Raw genomic sequence first — 21,877 nt, forward strand, 5'->3', positions numbered from 1 at the left:
ACAGTACAGATTTCTTCCAATGTCCCAAAACTGATATATTGGGGAACATTTTGAGCAAAATTTGAATTTCAAGTTTGCTTCTGCCTGATTTCTTCCTCAGAAAACATAAAAACTGCAAAAAGCTGTACCATTTCACAATAACTCACAATAACTGCAACCCTTCTGTATCTCAGTTCCTGAAGCAAATTTCAGGTCTTTGACAAGGTAAATTGCCATATATTTTTTATATATGTTCTAGTGCATTAGGAGTATTAATTTCTATGTTTTTCACAAAAGAATGCTATATTAAAATAAAGGTTTTCTCATCTGTTAATAACAATATTTTTTAAGTTTTTTTAATTAATGGTCACTTATATTTATAGTTCTCCTTTCACTGAATTATCCCCTGATATATCCCCTGAATTCCTGATAATAAATCTAACCCAGTCATAATAAATCACTTTAATATATTGCTATATCATCTTGGTAATATTTTATTTAATATTTTAATAATAATAGTAACAAGTAGGACAGGCATTGTGTTAAGCACTTTCAAATATTTCACTTGATCTTCACAACAACCCTAGGAGGTAGGTGCTATTAGTACCCCCATTTTACAGAGGAGAAAACTGAAGCAAACAGACATTAAGCGACTTGCCTGAGGTCACACAACTAGTAAGAGTGTGAGAAGGGATTTGAATTCAAGTCTTCCTGAGTCTATGCCCAGGATGCTATCCACTGTACCATGTAGCTGCCCCTATATATTTCCATCAATGTACTTTAGGCATGTTGGTCTACAGTCATCTGTGTTTTTATCTGTAACAAAATTCTGTCTGTGTTTTTATTCTATTTGCTGATGGCTGATATTCATGAGACCTGTTTTTAGACCAGCTACTGCAGCCACTGTTTGTAGCACCTCTGTATCTCTATCAGGAACTTTGTCTCTCAAGCTCTAGAACTTTCTTTGCTTAAAAAAAGCCAGTTCCTTCCTAATTGTTATGTACCAAAACAATACTGTTTCTCAGCAGTCCATTATTGCCTCTTATAGTTGCAATTATTCTCTAGTACGTTCTAAGCATCTGTGGCACAGCTATTTACTCTCTATGTGAAGACCACCATTTTTTAAAGGTCCCAGCCATCCCTGCTTCATTCTCACTTCACTCACTCTTTGGTCTTCTCCATCTCTTCAACTTGGTTACTCTTCATTTCTCTTTTATCCTATTTGCCTTCTGTATTTTTTTTTTTGCAAATAATTTATGTAGCATAGTAAATAATATTTCTTTGAATGCTGGGTAAAATTCATTTGTAAGTCCAAATGGGCCTAAGATTTTATTTCTTTGATGATTCATTTGTGGTTTATTTTATTACTATTTCTTTCATTAAAAAGTTATTCTCCTTAACAGAGAAAATAGTGGCAAAGAAGAGTAAATCAGTGTTTCCTTTTTGTCCATCATCCCTTATTCCGTCTACCCCACTCTTACCCCTTCTTTAATCCTTCTGTTTTCTTGAATATAGCTAAATTAACATTTTTTAAATGTCTTTAGCATTCCTTGGTAACCTCAGATCATTTAGAGTTTTAGCCCTACTAACATTTTTCTTACAGGACCTTGGCATAACTCTATATTCATCCCCCATTATCTGCCCTTGATCTCATCTTCTGAACTTGTCTTTTAAAAATCTTGGTTGTTTTGTGCTTCCACATTGGCATCTTTAGACAATCTCCTTTTTTTCTTATCACAATTTTCTTTTTGTCTTCAAATTTTTATGCTTGAGTGCTTCCCCCTAATCTGGATCACCCTATAAAACTTTAGGCCATGGAATCCTACCGATCTTCAATTTTTTTTTCCTTTTTCTTTACTTTTTTCTCTCTGTCTCTATCTCCTTTTTCTCTGTCTCTGTCTCTCTCTGTCTCTCTATCTTGGCCTCCCCTATCTCTCTTATCTTGCTCAAGCTGGAAGTACAACCACCTCTCCCAAGCCTAACCTTACTATTGCTTGGAATAGAAGCTTTGATGTAGGTCTTAGACAGGTATATGTCACAATATGTCTTGCTTTCCTTTCATCTGTTCTAGAGTACCACAGTCATTTCCCCCCATGATTCCTATCATTTCTACTTAAGCAATCAGTTTTTCATTTGGATCAAAATTAGATCTAAATTAGAAGTTCTCATCATTTACTCTATCACCTTTGGAAGCATGAAATTATCATGAAGGCAAGTTAAGAAATTATTAGGTATCTTGATTTGGATGGAGAGAACTCAGTGATATCTGCGGAACAAAATTTGTCTCCTTTAATTAGGATCTTTAATTCACCTTTCTTGTTATCACATATTGTATTTATATATCAATCTATTGGGTTGTAGCTTTTTTTATTGCTGGCTTTCATAGTAACCTTATAATAAATATAGCAGGAACCATCCCATGCATCATGTGTGAGGATGGGTCTATTCTCTGGTCTCATGATAAAGGGCATGCAATACTCATTAATTCTTGTCTTGTTTTCAAGTGTTCCCAATGTTGGAGGTTGTATGGAAGATGATTGGTAACTGAGTTAGGAGAAGCTGTCCTCTCAATAAGGAATAAGAGCTATCAAAAATCTCTGCCTCCCTATTTTGACAGGACGGAACTTGTTGAGGGACATATCTAGGCCAAATCTCACTTGGACAAGCAAACAAGTAACAAGGGAGTATTTGAGAATGAGGGGACAGAAGGATTTCTCTAACTTTCTACCTCACATGATATCCATGGAAAATCATGACAAGCTTGCTGTTATAGGCAAGCCAAAAAATGGGACTCAAGCCCTGGCTACCTCTTTTTTGTATTTCTTTATCTGATTAGTTTGCTAAATATTATGGTTAAGTTACAGAACTCTCAAGTCAAAGAGAAACTATAGCAATCATCCAGAAAGAGACAATTCTGACATCATGGAGTCACAGTCAGGATAACATAAGATTTAGCAGCTTCTACATTAAGGGATCAGAGGGCTTGGAATATGATAGTCCTGAGGGCAAAGGAGCTAGGATCACAACAAAGAATCACTTACCCAGCAAAACTGAGCATAATACTTCAGGGGTAAAAATGGATATTTAATAAAATAGAGGACTTTCAAGTATTCTGAAGAAAAGACCAGAGCTGACTTTCAACAGAAGACTGAAGAGAAGCATAAGGTAAACAGGAAAGAAAAATCATAAAAGATTCAATAAGGTTAAATTATTTACATTTCTATATATGAAAGTGATACTTGTAACTCCTAAGAACTTCATCTTTATAAGGACAGTTAGAAGTATACATAGAAAGAGGGCATGGGTATGAGTTGAGTATGATAGGATGACATAAAAAGTTAAATTAAATTAAGAGGCAAGGAAAAAGGATGCACTAGGAGAAGGGGGAGGGGAGAGGTAGAACGAGGTATACCATCTCACATAAAAGAGGCACAAAGGAGGTTTTACAGTGTAGGGGAAGATTGGGAGGTATAAAGGGGTGGTAAGAAAATTAGGAGAGCATGGAATAGTTTACCTATCAGATCTATGGAGAAGGAAAGAATTTATGACAAAACAAAAGACAGAGAGCATTATAGGATATAAAATGCATAATTTTGATTACATTAAATTAAAAAGTGTTTGCACAAACAAAATCAATGTAGCCAAGATTAGAAGAAAAGCAGAAAATTTTGGGAGTAGGGTAGAGAGGGGAATTACAACAAGTTTCTCTAATAAAGGCCTCATTACTCTACAATATAGAGAACTGAGTCAAATTTACAAGAACACGAGTCATTTCCCAATTTGATAAAGGGTCACAGGATATGAAAAGGAAGTTTTAAGACAAAGTAATCAAAACTATATGTAGTCATGTGAAAAATCATCTAAATCACTACCAATTAGAAAAATGCAAATTAAAAAAAAAAACAACTGAAATGCCATCTTACACCAATCAGATTACCTAATATTACAGAAAAGAAAAATGACAGTGTTGGAAGAAATGTGGGAAAATTGGGACACTAATACAGTATTAGTGCGGTAGTGAACTGATCCAAACATTCTGGAGAGTAATTTGGAACTATGCCCAAAAGCCTATAAAACTGTGCATACACTTTTACCTAGCAATACCACTACTAGGTCTGTATCCTAAAGAATTCAAAAACAAAAAAGGAAAAGGACCTATATGTACAAAAATGAAATTATTCTTTTGTGTTCTAAGGTATTTTGTGTGTTTGAAGAAATAATTACTTGAAATCTACTACTCTGTACATTGGGCACCCTTCTAAAAGGGACCCTATTAATCCTTTTGGAGATTGTCATGTCTGGACATGAGCCACTACTGAGCTTTAAGAGATTTTTATTGGAATTCTAGGGTGGGGACAATAAACCAAAGAATCCAAGAAAATATGACTTCCTTCCTTTAAGGATCAAGTTCTTCTAAGAATGAATCTGAGTCCACTTGAACCCATAGCTGGAAGCCCTTTTTCACAGCAAAGTGTGTTTCTATCTAGGGAGAGATAGGGACTGGATCCATGATTACATTGATACAGAAAACTGCCTGGTGAGAAAAGTCTCTCTGTCAACACAGATCTCCACTTTCTCTGTAATATAAAGTATTAGAGAGTAGCTTGAAGCAGAGGAAACAAACATGCAGGCCCCATGCAGCCCACAACATCCCAAGTGTAGGGGAATCAAATTAGAATGTCATTGGGAAATATTAAACAAAATAAATAAAAATACAATAAAATGTAAAAAAGATTAATATATATTTTTAAAATGAATATATAGTTTACAGCGTTCCTTATGCACAGGTCAGTAAGCCCAATTTCTATTTGAGTTTTACACCACTGGCCTATAGCACTGAGTGATTAAGTATCTTGCCTAGGGTCCACAGAGTCAGTATGTGTTACTGGCAGGACTTGAGCCCAGGTCTTCCTGCCTATGAGCCTAGCTCTCTCTTTATCTACTACACCACCCATCTCTAATTTGCATTTGGATATACTACAAAAATAAAATTTATATACTTTTTTCTTTCTGTTTTGCCAGATACCCTTCCAAGTTTCTAAACATAGTGAGATCACATTAAAATATTAATCACCAGTCACACTAGAAAAGTGGAGGTAGGGGATGGGGTGGAGGAATTGAATGGTGCTATGATTTTTAATACCAGTGGAGTTCTTTGAATTTTCTAAGAGCTTTGATCATTTCTGATTCATCATGGGAATTTCAAATATGGAGGTTTACTGTAAAGGATTTTCTCTAGTATTGGCTTTACAACAGACCAATTCATCTTAGGCAAAGAAATCTGTTATAATATCATTAACTACTAAATTGGTGAACTAGAATATATATTGACCTACATTTTTCCAATTAAAAATTCTTTGGCTTTCCAGTAACAAGAGTTTAAACCTAAAATCTACAGAAGTATTTAAATCTACTTCACAAGTCCTTGTTGGCACTTTTATCCATCAGTAATTCTTTTCTAGGACCTTCCTGCCGATGAGCAAAATGAATATAAAAGTGGCAAACAGCCTGCAGTTATAAGTTGTGCATTAATGAACCAATAAAACACAATCTGAAATAATGTAATAATAACCTTATAATCTAAACATTACACAGTTCCTAAATGTAATTAAAGTAATATATTGTTCAATTATTAAAAGTAGTTCATATTTGAAGAGGAAGAAATATGAGAAAGATAGTCAAGTACCTCTTCTATTTTAGTTTTATAAACAATTTCATAGTTTAGGATTAGTAATTATAAATTTAGGTCATATTCTTTTGTTCTCATTGTATCTTGTTTTCAACTCCTCTCTCTTTCACTCTCTGTCTCTATCTTTGGCTCTCTGTCTCTGTTTCTTTTTGTCTTTGTCTGTATCTGTGTGTGTGTGTGGTGTGTGTGTGTGTCTCTTTATGTCCATCTCTGTCTCTGTCTCTCTCTTCTGTCTCTCCTCTCTCTCCATCTCTGTCTCTGTCTCTGTCTCTCTCTCTCACACACACACACATACACACACACACACACACACACACACACTGATACTTTCTCTGGGAGCATTAGCCAAGCAACTGGTCTACTTTCAAGATTTTTTTTCTATTAAATAAAGCTATATTTGGAGCTAACTATACTCCTAATTTAGGATTTTTAATAATAATAGAAAAGCTTGAAATAATCTTACATATTCATGCAGAGTTCCTGTAGAAGTAATAGTAGCCAAAGAAAAAGAAGCTCTTTACTTGCTCTTCTATTCCCAATTATTTTTCCTACAAGAGAGGCAGTGTATTATGATAAAAATAGAGCTAAAAGAAGTAACAAGTCCTAAATGCTATTCCAATTCTGTCACCAATTTACTGTAAACTCTTGAGCAATTGCTTAGCCTCTCTAGATCTGTTTCTTAAGTTAACTTTGAAAAATAAGGTATTGGACTATATTACCTTTAAAAACGTGATTTTCCTTTGTTTCTTACAGCATAGTAATATGCCATGTCCATATATACCTCACCCTCATCTTACCTTGTAATAAGTACATTGAAAAAACAGTATTTTTATATGTATACCGGTATTTTATATGGACCCCTTTGGTAGTCAGGTGAAGCCTATGAATCCGTTCTCACTGTGTTTATTGACTACATTGTGTTTGCTACCTCATTTCTCACCTAGGTGCAAAACCAGGGGTTTTCTCTGACTGACTTCTCAACCATGCCTCAGGAAGCTAATTATTGGCATCCCCTTATTATCCTGTAAGATCTTAACCTCTTTGACATTCCACATCACCACTGCCCTCTGCCTCTCAGATTGGAGAATGGGGCCATTAACTCCCGACTTCTGTTGGAGGAGAAAACTCAGCTTAAATATCTCCTCATCTCTCACCTGCCTCTCTGTCTTAAGACTTTTCTGACTGACTTTTCCACCTTTCCCCTTGTCAGGTACCACTCCCTTACCCAGTTTTTCAGATTTTTTTTTGTGTGTGTCATTCGTATGTCATTTCCCCCCATTAGATTATAAACTCCTTGAGGGCAGAAACTGTCTTTTTTTTCTTATTTGTATCTCCAGCACTTGGAATCATACCTAGAAGACAGAAGATGCTTAATAAACATTTATTCACTAATTGATTCTTATTGATTATATTCATAATCAAAATCAATGCTAAATTTCAATTAGATATTAGTGAAAATAAAAATGACTTTTCCTATTCAAGTTTATGGGCCCCTTGAAATCTATTCACAGGCTGTAGGGGTCTGTGGATATCATGTTAAGAGCCTTTAAACTATAAGGTATCTTCTAGACTTATGATCCTATTATGAATTAAAGACAAGTGGCTTTGGAGTAAGAGCAACTCCATTCAAATTCTGCTTCTGTCATTTACTATTTGTGTGTCCTTGGACAAGTCACTTAATTCTGGGACTCAGTTTCCCCATCTGTAAAATTAGGAAGTTGAATAAGATTACATTGAAAGTCACTTTCAACTTTAAATCTATGACCCAATAAGTCCAAAGTCTCAGGTTGACTATGGATTTCAGTTAGGTAACAGTAAGGATAAAAAGACAAGTCTTTTACTTCTCTATAAAGGTTCAGAGGTTAAAGAAAAGCACTCTGTCATAATGACTTGATTGGAAATGCAGGTAAGGTGAGAGGAAAAGAGATGGAATTATTTCAAGCAAGTGAAAAAGAAGGGATGATAATTGGTCTTTCATCTCTGCTGTAGCATCACATGTTCTATCATCAAGCAGTTATTTAATTATTCTCTTTATAAAGAAGATTCACAGAGCTATGTATCCAACTTTAGTCTGCCTCTTGATTACCAGTTGTTTATTGGTCATGTTGAAGTTAATATCCTACAAGCATGGGATGTGCTGGAGCCACTTTGTAGGTGAGAACCAATTATTGAATTTTTATTGTAATCATTCAAAACTCCGAAATTGACAAACACTACAAATTAGGGCTAAATTAATTGTTTTGTTGGCTATCTAGATTTTTTAAAGAGGTGGAGAAAATACTAAGAAGGCAGACTAAATTTTAAAGTGTGCCATGCATATATTTCCCACCCTAGACTCTGAAAAAGCTGGTTGTTAAACAGCAAAACCTTCTGTACAAGATCAATACAACATATCACAATAGAACTCAATATCTTTTTACCAAAAACTCCACTCCTCTTTCTTCTAAACTTTATTTCTATCAAGAGTTCCTCCATTCTTCCAGTCACACAGTTTTACAATGTTGAAGTTATCATTGACATTTTTCTCAGTGCATATATACAATTTGTTGCACTGTTTCATTGATTTTATCTTCACATCTCTTGCATCCATGTCTTTCTCTAAACTAAGACAGCCATCACTTTGCTTCAGACCTTCATCATGTTTTATATGGACTAATTGTTACAGCTTTTTAATTGGTCTCAATACTTTCACGTCTTTCTTCTCCAATCCGTTGTCCACACCGCTACCATGGTGATTATCCTGAAGCACCGTTCTAGCCTGTTATTCCCCTCCTCTATAAAGGCTATCAGTTCTATCTAGTCTGTAGGATCTAGCACAAATTCCTCTCTTTAATACAGCCCTTCACAATCTATAAGTGCCATTTTCTATATGAGATCTTTCTTGATGCCCTAGCTAGTGCCTCACCTCCCACAATTTTCTTATGTTCATTTGGTATCTACTTACAAATATACATGTTGTTTTCCCTAATACAATGTAAGCTCCATGAGGGAAAAGACTTTTTTTTTCTTTGCAACCCCAAGGTCTAATACACTATCCAACACATGCTGTCCAATCATTTTTGTTCTATCCAACTTTTCAAGATGTGATTTGGCATTTTCTAGGCAAAGATACTAGAGTGGTTTGCTCATTTTACAGATGAGGAAACTGAGGCAAACAGGGTTAAGTGACTTTCCCAGGGTCATATAGCTAGTAAGTGTCTGAAGCCAGATTTGAATTCAGGTCTTCCTGACTCCAGGCCCAACACTCTATCCACTATGCCACCTAGCTGTCACATAGTAGGTGCTTAATACATATTTGTTGATTGATTATATTCACTTTAATATTCTATTCACCATAGAATAAAAGGGCAGGGAAAAGCATCCTCATGGCCCTAAGATATCTAAAAAACAACTTAAAATGAGCTTTAAATTTTAATATAAGGATGAAAATATCATATGGTTAACAACCATTTAATGGGATGTGACTCTATTGTATGTATGTAAATGTCAACCTGAGTTAAAATTTAAAAGTTGGCCTCAGACACTTAGACTCTGTCACCCTGAGCAAGTCAAGCTATTGCTTCCTTAGTTTCTTTATATGTAAAATGAGAATAATAATAGTACCTCCCTCCCCAGTTTGTTATGAGAATAAAATGAGATAATATTTGTAAAGCAGTTTTGAACTTTAAATCACTATAAAAATGCTAGATATTTTTATCATATATGCACATGTGTATATATGTACATATATATATACACACATATATGCACATGTGTATATATGTACATATATATATATATATACACACACACTTACACATATATGTATGTGTGTATACACATAAAATAGTAATAGTTCTTTAAGGAAAGAAGTGGCTCCCTTCCTATATGTAATGCAGAGAACTTCAAATACCAGTACTGGGACAAAGCAAGCATTATTTGAGTATAAATAACTTGTGCAAAACATGTACTAACAGAAAAATAGATATATTCTAATAGAATACAGACACACACACATACATATATGCATATCTAATATATGCACATATGTGTATATTACTTATGCATTTGAGCACAAATACTAAATCAATATGGACTGTCACCAAAATCAGAGCGCATAACCCAGCACTATCTGCCCCAGGCTTATCAGCCAATAGCATAATGAAATCCTATGACATCTCACTGATTTAAACCCTTTTGATGACTCAAAGTATAGTTTGCTATCTCAGAAATGGAATTTCATCCTGTACCAGTTAAATGTCAAATAACTGTTTTTCATTATTAATACTGATGATATTTTATTCATAGTGTCTTCTAAAGAGATGAGAGCTCTTTATAGATCTTGGTTATTTCATTCTCATCACATACTCATGAGGGAGGAAGAGGTGAGAAATTATCATTCCCTCCAATATACAAAAAGAGGAAATTTAGAAACTTTTTACTATTAAGTGATATAATCAAGATCATTGGGTAAATCACTACCATATCCAGGAGATAAAAGCTCCACAGACAGAATTACTGATAAATGTTCTAAATGTAAAACTACATTTGTTTTCCACAGGACGGTCCCAAAGCATAGGTACAGAAATCCTAGTATAGTTGAAGAACACAAAAGACTCATTTGCTCCAAAACCTCTCCAACCATGCATCAGTCCTATTTCCTGAAATTTCTTCTTTAGTCACTATTTGGATTATAACAAGGAATTCTTTCATCTGGAGCAAAAACAATTGAACAGGAGAGAAGATGAGGAGAGGGAGTCCAGCTGTTGATATAGTTGTAAAGGAAGAGAGGGACTATGGTAACATTTTGACAGCCTGGTTGTAACAGTCTAGTGATGGTAAAGTAGTTGGGTGCTATTATGCAGAGAATGTTGAAAAAGTATGACAAGGCAAAAGCGTACACATATAGTCTCCAGACACCTGAAAAGAAGAAGGACCTTCATCCAATGTCAGAATCCTGGGTCAATACACAGAGCACCTCATGATAATTATAGCTCTGCTTTTGGCCAAGGAATTGAACACTTCTATTAAAATGAAAATATTTTATCTAGTATATCAAACCAATCTGTTGGTGACAAGAGATCAATTACTTGTTCGATTAGCTATTACAGAGATAGAATTTTGTAAGGACCAGGTAACTTTCTTCAAAAAAACTTTTTTAAATCAGTTATACATAAAAGCAAATTTTAACATTGTTATTTTAATTTTTTTAATGTTCAAATTCTCTTCTCCCTCCTTGAAAAGGCAAGCAATTTAATATAGATTATGCAGAAGTTGTCATACAGAAAAAAATTCATATTAGCTATGTTGCAAAAGAAAACTGATCAATAAGGCAAGAAAAATAAAGTTTAAAAATATGCTTTGATCTGTATTCAAACTCCATCAGTTCCCCCTTACACTGCCCCTTGCCAGAGGTGAATATTCTTTTTCGTCTTAACTCTTTGAGAATTGTCTTGGATCACCGTATTGCTGAGAATAGATGAGTAATTCACAGTTAATCATCTTAATGATAATGTTGTAACTGTGTGTGATGTTCTCCTGATTCTGCTCACTTTGCTTTGCATCAGTTCCTATAAGTCGTCCTAGATTTTTCTGAAAGCATCCTGCTTATCATGTCTTAAAGCACAATAATATTCCACCACAAACATATACCACAACTTGTTCAACTCCTTCTTTCCTATTTTTTAAAATAGATTATATAGAATTGGGATTAAGCTTTCCTTAAATGTTGGGTAAAATTCATTTGTGAATCCATCTGTTCCTGAGGATTTCTTTCTTAGGGAGCATATTTATGGCTTATTCAATTTCATTTTCTAAGATAGGATTATTTATGTATTATATTACCTATTATTTTAATCTGGGAAGTTTACATTTTTATAAATATTCATTTATTTCACTTAGGTTATGACTTATTTGCATATAATTGGACAAAACAACTCCTAAAAATAGCTTTAATTTCATCTTTCTTGATGCTGAATTCACCCTTTTCATTTTTTTTGATACTGATAGCTTGGTTTTCTTTCTTTATTTAAAAAATCAAATTACCCAAAAGTTCATTTATGTTATTGTTTAGACTTAACTCTCAAAACTTTGAAAAGGTAAACATTAATTCTGAAGGAAAAACAAATCAACCTTTAAATCAGTAGTATTTTTTTATGTTTTTTTTTCATATTTCCCACCAATTCCTGAATCAGTGATGAATTAATATTACCAAGCCTAATTTAAAATCTAAGATTGTGGCTAAATTATACCATGCTCTTTTATTAAATTTAGCCAGTTTTTAAGTGAATGGAATCAAAATAGATAACATTTGCAAAAAAAAAATACTCTGCTTACCTTTGTCAAATAGAGAATCATAGAAATTCAGAATCAGAAAGGAACTCAGCCATCATCAAAAGTACAATAGATTTGGAATCAGTGGCTCTGCTGTTTGCTACCCGTATGATTTTGGGAAATTAATTTAACATCTCTGAGCCCATGGCCTCATTTGAAATATGATGGGCTTTATGATCTGACCTCTAATATGCTTCTAGCCCCAAATCAATAATCCTATGACCCTAGTCTAATCACCAATCAAAGCAAAAATCCTGCTTTTGGCATTCCAGCAGGTGGCTAACTATCCTCCATTTCAAAAACTCTAAAATTTTGAAGGTAAAGAATTCACATAAAAGAGTAAGGTGAAGGAATCTAAAAGTAGTTAACTGATACATTATCAGTAATCCCAATTAAATCTACTAAAATGTTGCTAGAAAGCTGTCTTTGATGTTAGAAAATGGGGCATGAACCTTTGTTTCTGAATTATTATATGTAGCAATACATGAAATGTATAGTCCAGGTTCAAGCAAACTATAACAACTAACTTAGGCAAGGACATATAAGCTTCCCCCTTCCCTTTTTAAATTGTATACCTCTCATGATGAGATATTTATCTCTATCTCTATTGACAAAAATATAGCTATATCATATATATACACATACATACATACATATATATGTATGCATGTATTTATATGTATATATATATATGTATGTATGTATTTATATGTATATATATGGAGAGAGAGAGAGAGAGAGACCTATGTATAGCCCAAGAATGAAAGAAAGAGAAAGAAAGAAAGGAAGAAAGAAAGAAAGGAAGGAAGGAAGGAAGGAAGGAAGGAAGGAAGGAAGGAAGGAAGGAAGGAAGGAAGGAAGGAAGGAAGGAAGGAAGGAAGATAGGCAGATAGATAAATAGTTGGGGGACAGTTCTATATGCTGGCATATGAGAGAGTGATATTTCCTTTCCATTTGCAAAGGATGTCAAATAATTAATCATTTGTAATGAAGAAGTCCTATCAGCAGAAGAAAAAGTAGCAATGATCTATATAATGTCAAGTCAAGGGTTGGTTTCCCCTGTTCTTTCCACTGTCCTGGCAAGATTCAGGAAACACATGAGAAAGAAGAAGGAAATTGACAAGTGCTATGGTAGAGTCCCTGGTCCTGAGAGTAAGGTTATCAAGGCTAGAGGATACCAAATTGCTGATGTGGTCACCAACTACTGCAAATTCCACTTAGCTTTTCAGCTGGGTGAAAATTTATCTCTCTCACTTTATCACCTGCTTTTTTCCTTCATTTCTAATCTATGCTCTTGAAATTGGATGAAGACAACCCTTTCCTGTATTTCTTTCTCATCAGGTGCATCTAATTAGCAGAACTTCTTGCCATATTTAAAGAAAAAGGAGGATAACATGGAAATTTAGTTGATGTCTGTAGAACCTCAACATTGTGCCTCAATATAGGAGCCCTGGATCTGTTTGGTTTCCTTTTTTGTCTTGGGTACAATAAACTATGTTATCACACATTCATTACCTGAATCCCATGAATTAAGGCAGCTATGATCAGAGTCCAGATGAGGATGGAACTTTTGAATTAAATAAACATGATAGATTTCATATTTCATTTGTTGATTAATATTCCATTTCATTGCCTAGATTGATTTTGGATGTGGACAAGTAGAGTTGGTCAATTGGCATTTTTAAGTACCTATCCTGTGCCAAGCACTATGTTAAGCCCTATGTTATAAAGAAAGGGGAAAAAGAGTCTCTACTCTTCAGGAGTTCACAGTCTAATGGGGGAGACAACATGCAAACAAGTATGTAAAAACAAGTTATACACAGAATAAAGTGAGGATAGACCCAGAAGGAAGTCACTAAAATTAAGGAGAACTATGAAAAGCAACTTGCAAAAGATAAGACTTTTGCTGAGACTTGAAGGAAGCAGAGACAAGGAAGGAAAGAGTTCAAGTCTTGGGAGACAGCTACTGAAAATGCCTGAAGTCAGGAGATGGTGTGTCATGTGCAAATAAAAAGTATGACTTGGTTGCTGAGTACATAGAAGGGAGTCATGTATAAGAGGACTAGAAAGGTAGGAATGATGAGTTTTAAAAGCCAAACATAGTATTTTTTTTATTTGATACTGGAGATACTAAGGACCCCTTGAGGTTTATTAAATGGGAGAGGGGTAACTTCGGGACCTGCACTTTTGAAAGATTAATTCGATAGCTAAGTAGAGGTTAACTTGGAATGGGAAGAGACAGGGCAGGGAGACTAACCAATAGGTTATTGCAATAGTGCAGGTCTGAAGTGATGAGGGTCTGAACCAAGATGGTAGTAGTGCCAGAGGAAAAGAAGGAGCATATATTAGAGGCATTACAAAGGTAATACAAGAGGGCTTGATATTAGATTTAAACTCCTTGAGGGCAGGGACTATCTTTTGCCTCTTTTTTTACCCTCAGAACTTAGCACAGTGCCTGGCACAAATTAGTGGCTTAATAAATGTTTATTGATTGACTGGTTGGTTAATTGGCTGTCAATTTTTTTTTTTTATCATGGAGACCAGAATAGATGTTTTCTAGCTAAAAACTATCTGATAGTCAGAATAGACATTGTAGACTTTAGGAAAATTATCCTTTCCATATATCAGAGAGGGACTTACAAGTCCACTGGGCTGGTGGCTCAAAAAAAGTACCAGCAGGTGAACAATGCAGATATTGGCTCTGTTTCCTGAGAATTATTAATACAGTGACACATGTTTCTTATAGACTAAGGAAGGCAGCATATGATCTACATGACCCAAGACACTTTTCCTCTCCAAAGTGAAGGTCCACAAAAGATCACAAATATAAGAGAAAGAATTAGAAACTGACATCAGGTTGCCATAGTTAGATTCAGGGTAAAACAAAAGCACTAAATAGAAATAAAGATCAAATACACTAGAGGATAAAAAATATGTTGTCAAGTCAAAGTCAGAAATGCAGGAGATGAGTCACTGGTTGAGCTAAGGGCAGGAACAATATGGGTCAGTCAGGAGGGTTAGGGAAAGTAGTGTAGTTAAGTATTACAAGATAGAACAGGGCAGACTCAACAACAGAGAGGATATTATTTGAAGTCTTTTAATATTGGGCTACATTAGGTGGTGTCTCATTTTCCTCTTAATCACTGAATTGAAGTAAACTTTTATCACAGGACCCTGATATTCAGGACTTGTTTACTTATAGACAGAGTTACCTTAAACTAGTCCTTTTGGTATTTGAGTAACAAATTTCCTTCTGCACTAATTAATGTTTTAGCATGGTTCCACTGTATTTGTTAAAGTTAAAGATTGTGGAGGGACACATGTAAGCACCATGGAAGAACAGTTAGCAAATTCATTAATTAGAGTTAAGTTTATAGTTCAGATAAAAAGGATTATAATTCATTAGCTTAAGTAGGCTCATATATGCTGGTTACAAATATGATTATGTGAACATTATTTACTGATCTTTGCTCTCTGAAGTGAAATACAAGATTGGGAGATTCAGTTTTGGTCAAGTATTTATTAAATGCTTCCTATCTTCAAGACACTGTGCTAGGCTCTGATAATGAAAAGATGAAAAACTATAATTTTCCACTAGCAAGAAGCAAATCATCAACTATAAAGATAGTGATATACCAACACATAACCAAATAAACTGATTCAAGGAAGAGTACAATAGGGGCAGAGGAGAGATCCAGAATAAGTGGACTAGGAAAATTTAGAGAGAAAAGAATCATTTAAGGGGGATGAATGAGGTATAGCATGAGAATGAGGTAATAAATAAACCAATGAATGAAAAATGATTTAATAAATACTTACCATGTGTCATCTACTATGACAAATGCTGGAGATGAAAAGTAAAAGATAGCCCATTCTCTGAGGATTCACATTCTAATTGGGAGAGATGACACATCTAGGAGAGTTTAGAGCAAGGGTGATAGAAAGCCTGGGTGATCCTTAGAGCATGGTGGTGGGGTGCATGACAAGTTCCAAAGTTCCTTGGAGTACAAGCTTAGGAAAAAATGACAATGCCAAGAAGTCTGAAGAATGCAGCAACAAGTTTGATGGTAAGATTGAGTGCCTTCTAATCATAAATGACAGTGCAGATGGTAAGACCCAGTGATCTGCCACCTTACTACAAGGCTTATTGTTGATGATTTCCTACTCACCAAAGAGTTATGGGCTGACCACATCCACTTCATGACCAAGGAGCTAGAGAAACCCAGACCCGTGATCTTGAGAATGAAGTCATGTGTGCCTATAATTTGCAATAGAATTAATGTTTTGGGCTGCGTCTTACAGGGTTGAGGATAGGGAGGTAATAATCATGGAAGAGGCCCTACTTGATCTCAGTCTTAAAAGAAAGAAAAAAGATTTCAAGATTTGGAATTAAGGAATTCAACCCAGAGGAGGATTCTGGGAAGATGGTGGAATAGGTCAGAAAGCTCCAAGCTCTCCAGATTTTCCCCACAAAGGCGATAACATAGCACCTCAGTGCAAACATAGAGCAGTAAAAATAAAGAAGAGCAGGAGAAGAACAGGAGTCCTCTTGAGATAATTGTAGAAGATCTGAAGGAAAATCCTAGGATGAAGTTTGGTCCCTGTGAAGAGAAAACACCTCCAGGGTAGTTCCACTTAAACAACAAGCAGCAAGCCCTGGGGTTTGCTAGGTTGAGAAGCTGCCTCAGCCCCAGCCCCAGGAACTTTTACCCCTAGGACAGTGGGGGAGTTGGACATCTGAGCTAGGGAAGATCTAAGGATCCTCTGCTGACAAGGCATACCAGACCCAGTTGTGTCATAGAGATGTGGCCCTGGGTGACCCAGCACATGCCAGGTGAGTGCAGAAGCACTGGGGCTGGGACACCACTGGTCACTTTCAGGAGGCTAGAGGTCTTGGTTTCAGTTCCAGGCCAGAGGGGAGAAAAGAAGGTAGATATGAGGCCAGAGGTACCACCCTCCATACCACAGGACTAGAGGTGATCACAAAAACTAAGCTGCTACAAACACAAAAATGAACTGGCAAAGAAGGAAGAATCCCACCACAGAGAGTTACTATGAGAATAGAGAAGACTGGAGTCCATCTTCAGAGAAGGATATTGAAGCAAAGAAACTTTTCTACACCAAACAGTAACCTCAAATGGTCCCAAAAAGAATTAATAGAAGAACTTTAAAAAGTCTTTAAAAATCAAATAAGAGAGATTGAGGAAAAACTAAAAGTAAATAAATAAGAACAATTCAAGAAAAACAAGAAGATTATGGGGAAAAAGTTAACCAATTAGAAAGGGAGATCCAGAATCTTAAAAACAACTTGAAAATCAGAATTAGTCAAGGGGAAGCCAGTGAAGTTATAAGAGATCAAGAAATAATAAAACAAAACATAAAGAATGAAAAAAATAGAAGAGAATGTGAAATATCTCATAAGAAGTCATTTGATGAACAGATTAAGAAGAAATAACATAAGAACAATCTGACTACTTGAAAGCTATGATTAAAAAAAGAATCTTGATACAATAATACAAGAAATAATTAAAGAAATTAATTCTGAAGCACTAGAACAAGAGGAGAAAACAGAAATAGAAATATCCACCAATCACCACCTGAAAGAGATCCAACAGGGACAACCCACAGGAACGTCATAGTCAAATTCCAAAACCCCCAGCTCAGGGATAGAATATTATTAGCAACAAGAAAAAAAATTAAATATGGTGGTGCCGCAATTAGAATCACATAAGACCTAGTAGTGGTGACACTAAAAGACCACATGTCTTGGAACATTATATATCAAAGAGCAAAAGAACTGGTGTTCTAGCCAAAAAAATATCACATTCAGCAAAGCTAAGCATAATCCTGCATGGAAATAAAATGGATATTTAATGAACTGTCAGACTTTCAGGATTTTATTTAAAAAAAATAACCTGAACTTAATAGAAGATTTGATATACAAGAGCCAAGAAAAATGTTAGGTACCCACCAAAGACTAATGACAAGAGACTCAATAAGAACAGACTATTTATGTGTGTAAAATATAAAATGTATGTCAAAGATTATTATTAGCAATTGGGTAGTCCCTAAGAAAGATTGGGGTAGACCTGAGTATAACACAATTTTAAAAAGTAAAACTGTTTAGGAACAGCTAAAAAGGATAATATGTTATACAGATGAGGTGCAAAAAGGAAAAACCAATAGAGGGATCAGATAGGGGAGGAGGGCTGGTAGGTCTTTAAACCTGATTTCATTGGTAATGGGTTCAAGAGGGAATAATACATACATACACACATACATACATACACACACACATACATACATACATACATACATATACACATACACACATACATATATGTATATATGTCTGTATGAAAATCTACATTCAGAAAAAAATAAAATGCTAAGGGCATAGGGAGGGGGTGAAGGATAAGGGAGGGATCTCTAGAAAGAAGGGTGAGGGAATAGGCTAAAAGGGAGTATAGAAGGGTGTTTGGTTAGTAGGAATGGGAGGATAAGGAAAGGATCCTTAAACAAAGGTAGGTTAAGTAACAGGAGGGCAAGGTAGCAGGTAGAAGCAAAGTGGAGGAGTCAGTAGTGGTAGGAAATAAGAGATAGACACAAACATAAAATAAAGATCAGGAGTAGAATGTGTTAGAAAAGTATATGTTAAATGTCTAGTATGTATATGTATATGTATATGCATATGCATATGCATATGCATATGTATATGTATATGTATATGTATATGTATATGTATATGTATATGTATATGTATATGTATATGTATATGTATATGTATATGTATATGTATATGTATATGTATATGTATATGTATATGTATATGTATATGTATATGTATATGTATATGTATATGTATATGTATATGTATATGTATGTGTATAAATATATCTATGCTTAATTGTAGTCTTCTGGGAGGGAAGGGAAAGGAAGCAGGAGGAAAGAACAACATAAAAAATGCAAAGCAAAGAACAAAAGAAAACTTACAAGGAAGCAAAGAAAAGATAGCTCTCAACACAATACATAGTAGTAGCATTCATTATATAGGTTTTCTTGAAATAGAAATTTATTGCTGTATATTTTGAATCCTCTCTTACATTCTGTTGTGTATATGAAATGTCTTTTTCTTTTCTTATTTTGTATTTAGGTTTCAATGTTTAAGTTTATATTATATTTCTTTTTCTTTTCTTACTGCATATTTGTTTTAGTATTTAAGTCTACAATTTAAAAAAAAAAAACTTTCTTTGGAATTCAACCCAGGCTGCTGATGCACTGAGTAGTGCCGAAATCTTCTTGCTGGTACTCCATACTGAAAACCTTTTGCAGTTCAATACTTCCTTTAGGGCACAATAAAAACCCTTTATATATATACATATATATTTTATATGCTTTAATGACTCTAATATATCTTTCTAGCCTTTTCATATTCATTCTATGTTTCAGTCAAATTGGGGCTGCTAGTTAGTCCTAGATTTTAGCTGGCAATCCCTGGCATCTGTGTATTTGTGTGCATTAAGAAGATTTGGGCACTACTCAGTGCAGCAGCAGCCCTTCTTCCTCCATAGTGGTCAGCTATGACCCCTGACTCCCCAGAAACCATGTTGAAGGGACACTCAGTTGGCATTGATATTGACACCACTTATTCTTGTGAAGGAGTCTCCTAACATGGGAAAGTGGAGATGATTGCTAATGATCAAGGAGACATGACCACCCCAAACTATATCACCTTCACTGACACAGAATGTTTAATTGGCGATGCTACAAAGAGTCAAGTTGCAATGAACCCCACCAACACAGCTTTTGATGTCAAATATCTGTTTGGTCTCTGACTTGATGACACAGTTGTACAGTCAGACATGAAGCATTGGCCTTTCCCAGTGATGAGTGACATAAGCAGGCCTAAGGTTCAAGTGGTGTAGCAAATAGAAACCAGGAGTTTCTATCCAGAAGAAGTACCTTCTGTGGTCTTGACCAAGATGAAAGGAATTGCTGAAGTTTACCTTGGGAAGACTGTTACAAATGCTGTGGTTATGGTACCAACCTATTTCAATGATTCCTAGTGTCTGGCCGACAAAGACACTGGAACCATTGATGGTCTCAAAGTGCTCTGAATCACCAATGAACCATCTGCTGCTGCTATTGCATATGGCTTGGACAAAAATGTTGGTGCTGAGAGAAATGTGTTGATCTTTGACCTTGGAGGTGGTACTTCTGATATCTCAATTCTTATCATTAAGGATGGAATCTTTGAAATCAAGTTCACAGCTCAGGACACCAACTTCGGAGGGGAGTACTTTGACATCCTCATGGCTAATAATTTCATTCCAAGTTCAAGTGAAAGCACAAGAAGAACATCAGTGAGAACAAGAGGGCTATTTGCTTTCTGTGCCCTGCTTGTGAACATGCAAAGTACCCTCTCTTCCAATATCCAGGCCAGTATTGAGATTAATTCCCTCTGTGAAAGTATCGACTTCTATATATCAATTACCCAAGCCCATTTTGGAGAGCTGAATGCTGATCCTTTCCATGGTAAAATGGACACTGTGCAAAAGGCCTTAAGGGATGCCAATCTAGATAAACCATAGATTTATGATATCATCCTGGGGAGTGGTTCCACTTACATCCAGAAGTTCCTGCAACACTTCTTCAATGACAAGGAGCTCAACAAGAATATCAATCCTGATAAGGTGGTTGCCTCTGGTGCAGCTGTCCAGGCTGCCATTTTGTCTGGAGATAAATCTGAGAATGTGCAGGACTTGCTGCTATTGGATGGCACTCTTCTTTCCCCTGCAACTGAAACTGCTGGTGGAGCTATGACAGTTGTGTTCAAATGTAATAACACCATCCCCACCAAGCAGACACAGACCTTTACCACCTATTTAGAAAATCAGCCTGGTGTGCTTATTCAGATTTATGAAGGTGAGAGAGCAATGATAAAGGATAACAACCTGCTTGGCAAGATTGAGCTTACAGGAAATCCCCCCTATCCCCCGAACCCAGGGGTGTTACTCAGATTAAAGTTGCATTTGGCATTGATGCAAATTGCATACTCAGTGTTTCTGCTGCAGATAAGAACACAGGCAATGAGAACAAGATCACCATCACCAATGATAAAGGCCATCTAAGCAAAGAAGACATTGAGTATATGGTCCAGGAGGCTGACAAGGCTGAGGATGAGAAGCAGAGAGACACAGCAGCTTCTAAGAATTCTCTTTAATCTTGTGCTTTCAACATGAAGGCTACCACAGAGGATGAAAAACTACAAGGCAAAATTGGTGATGAAGACAAGCTTGAAGAAGATGAGAAGACAAGATCCTTGACAAATTTAATAAATAATCAATCAGTTGAATAAGAACCAGACTGCTGAGAAGGAAGGATTTGAGCATCAACAGAAAGAATTGGAGGTCTGCAACCCTGAATTTACTAAGCTGTACCAGAGTGCAGGGGCCATGCCAGGAGGCATAACTGGTAGATTTCCAGGGGATGGAGAAGCCCCATCTGAAGGTATTTCTTCTGGACCTGGCATAGAAGAGGTCACTAAATGGACCAGAAGAAGCATTTCACATAGCTTTCCAAAAATTGAAGAATTTAAATTTGTACCTAAGGCATTAGCACTTTAAAAGTGATATTTAAGCTACTATGTAAATCTGGGCATTCTGAATACTTAAATGTGTGCAGAGGAAGGGAGGTGAACAACATTGTACTTTATCAGTACTGTAAACAAGTGGAAATGTAATTCTTGTCCTGGAGAATAAAATCTATTTAAAATTGGGAAGAAGAAGAAGAAGAAGAAGAAGAAGAAGAAGAAGAAGAAGAAGAAGAAGAAGAAGAAGAAGAAAAAGAAGAAGAAGAAGAAGAAGAAGAAGAAGAAGAAGAAGAAGAAGAAGAAGA

At 35.6% G+C, this 21,877-nt stretch overlaps 1 pseudogene; it reads left to right on the forward strand.

Moving 5' to 3' along the window:
• Positions 1–19,584: 19,584 nt before the first annotated feature.
• Positions 19,585–21,606, forward strand: LOC110220308 (heat shock cognate 71 kDa protein pseudogene; annotated as a pseudogene).
• The last annotated feature ends 271 nt before the right edge of the window (positions 21,607–21,877 follow it).

The sequence above is a fragment of the Phascolarctos cinereus genome, unplaced genomic scaffold (genome assembly GCF_003287225.1).
Source record: "Phascolarctos cinereus isolate Bilbo 61053 unplaced genomic scaffold, phaCin_HiC Scaffold_3;HRSCAF=262, whole genome shotgun sequence".
Taxonomy (NCBI): domain Eukaryota; kingdom Metazoa; phylum Chordata; class Mammalia; order Diprotodontia; family Phascolarctidae; genus Phascolarctos; species Phascolarctos cinereus.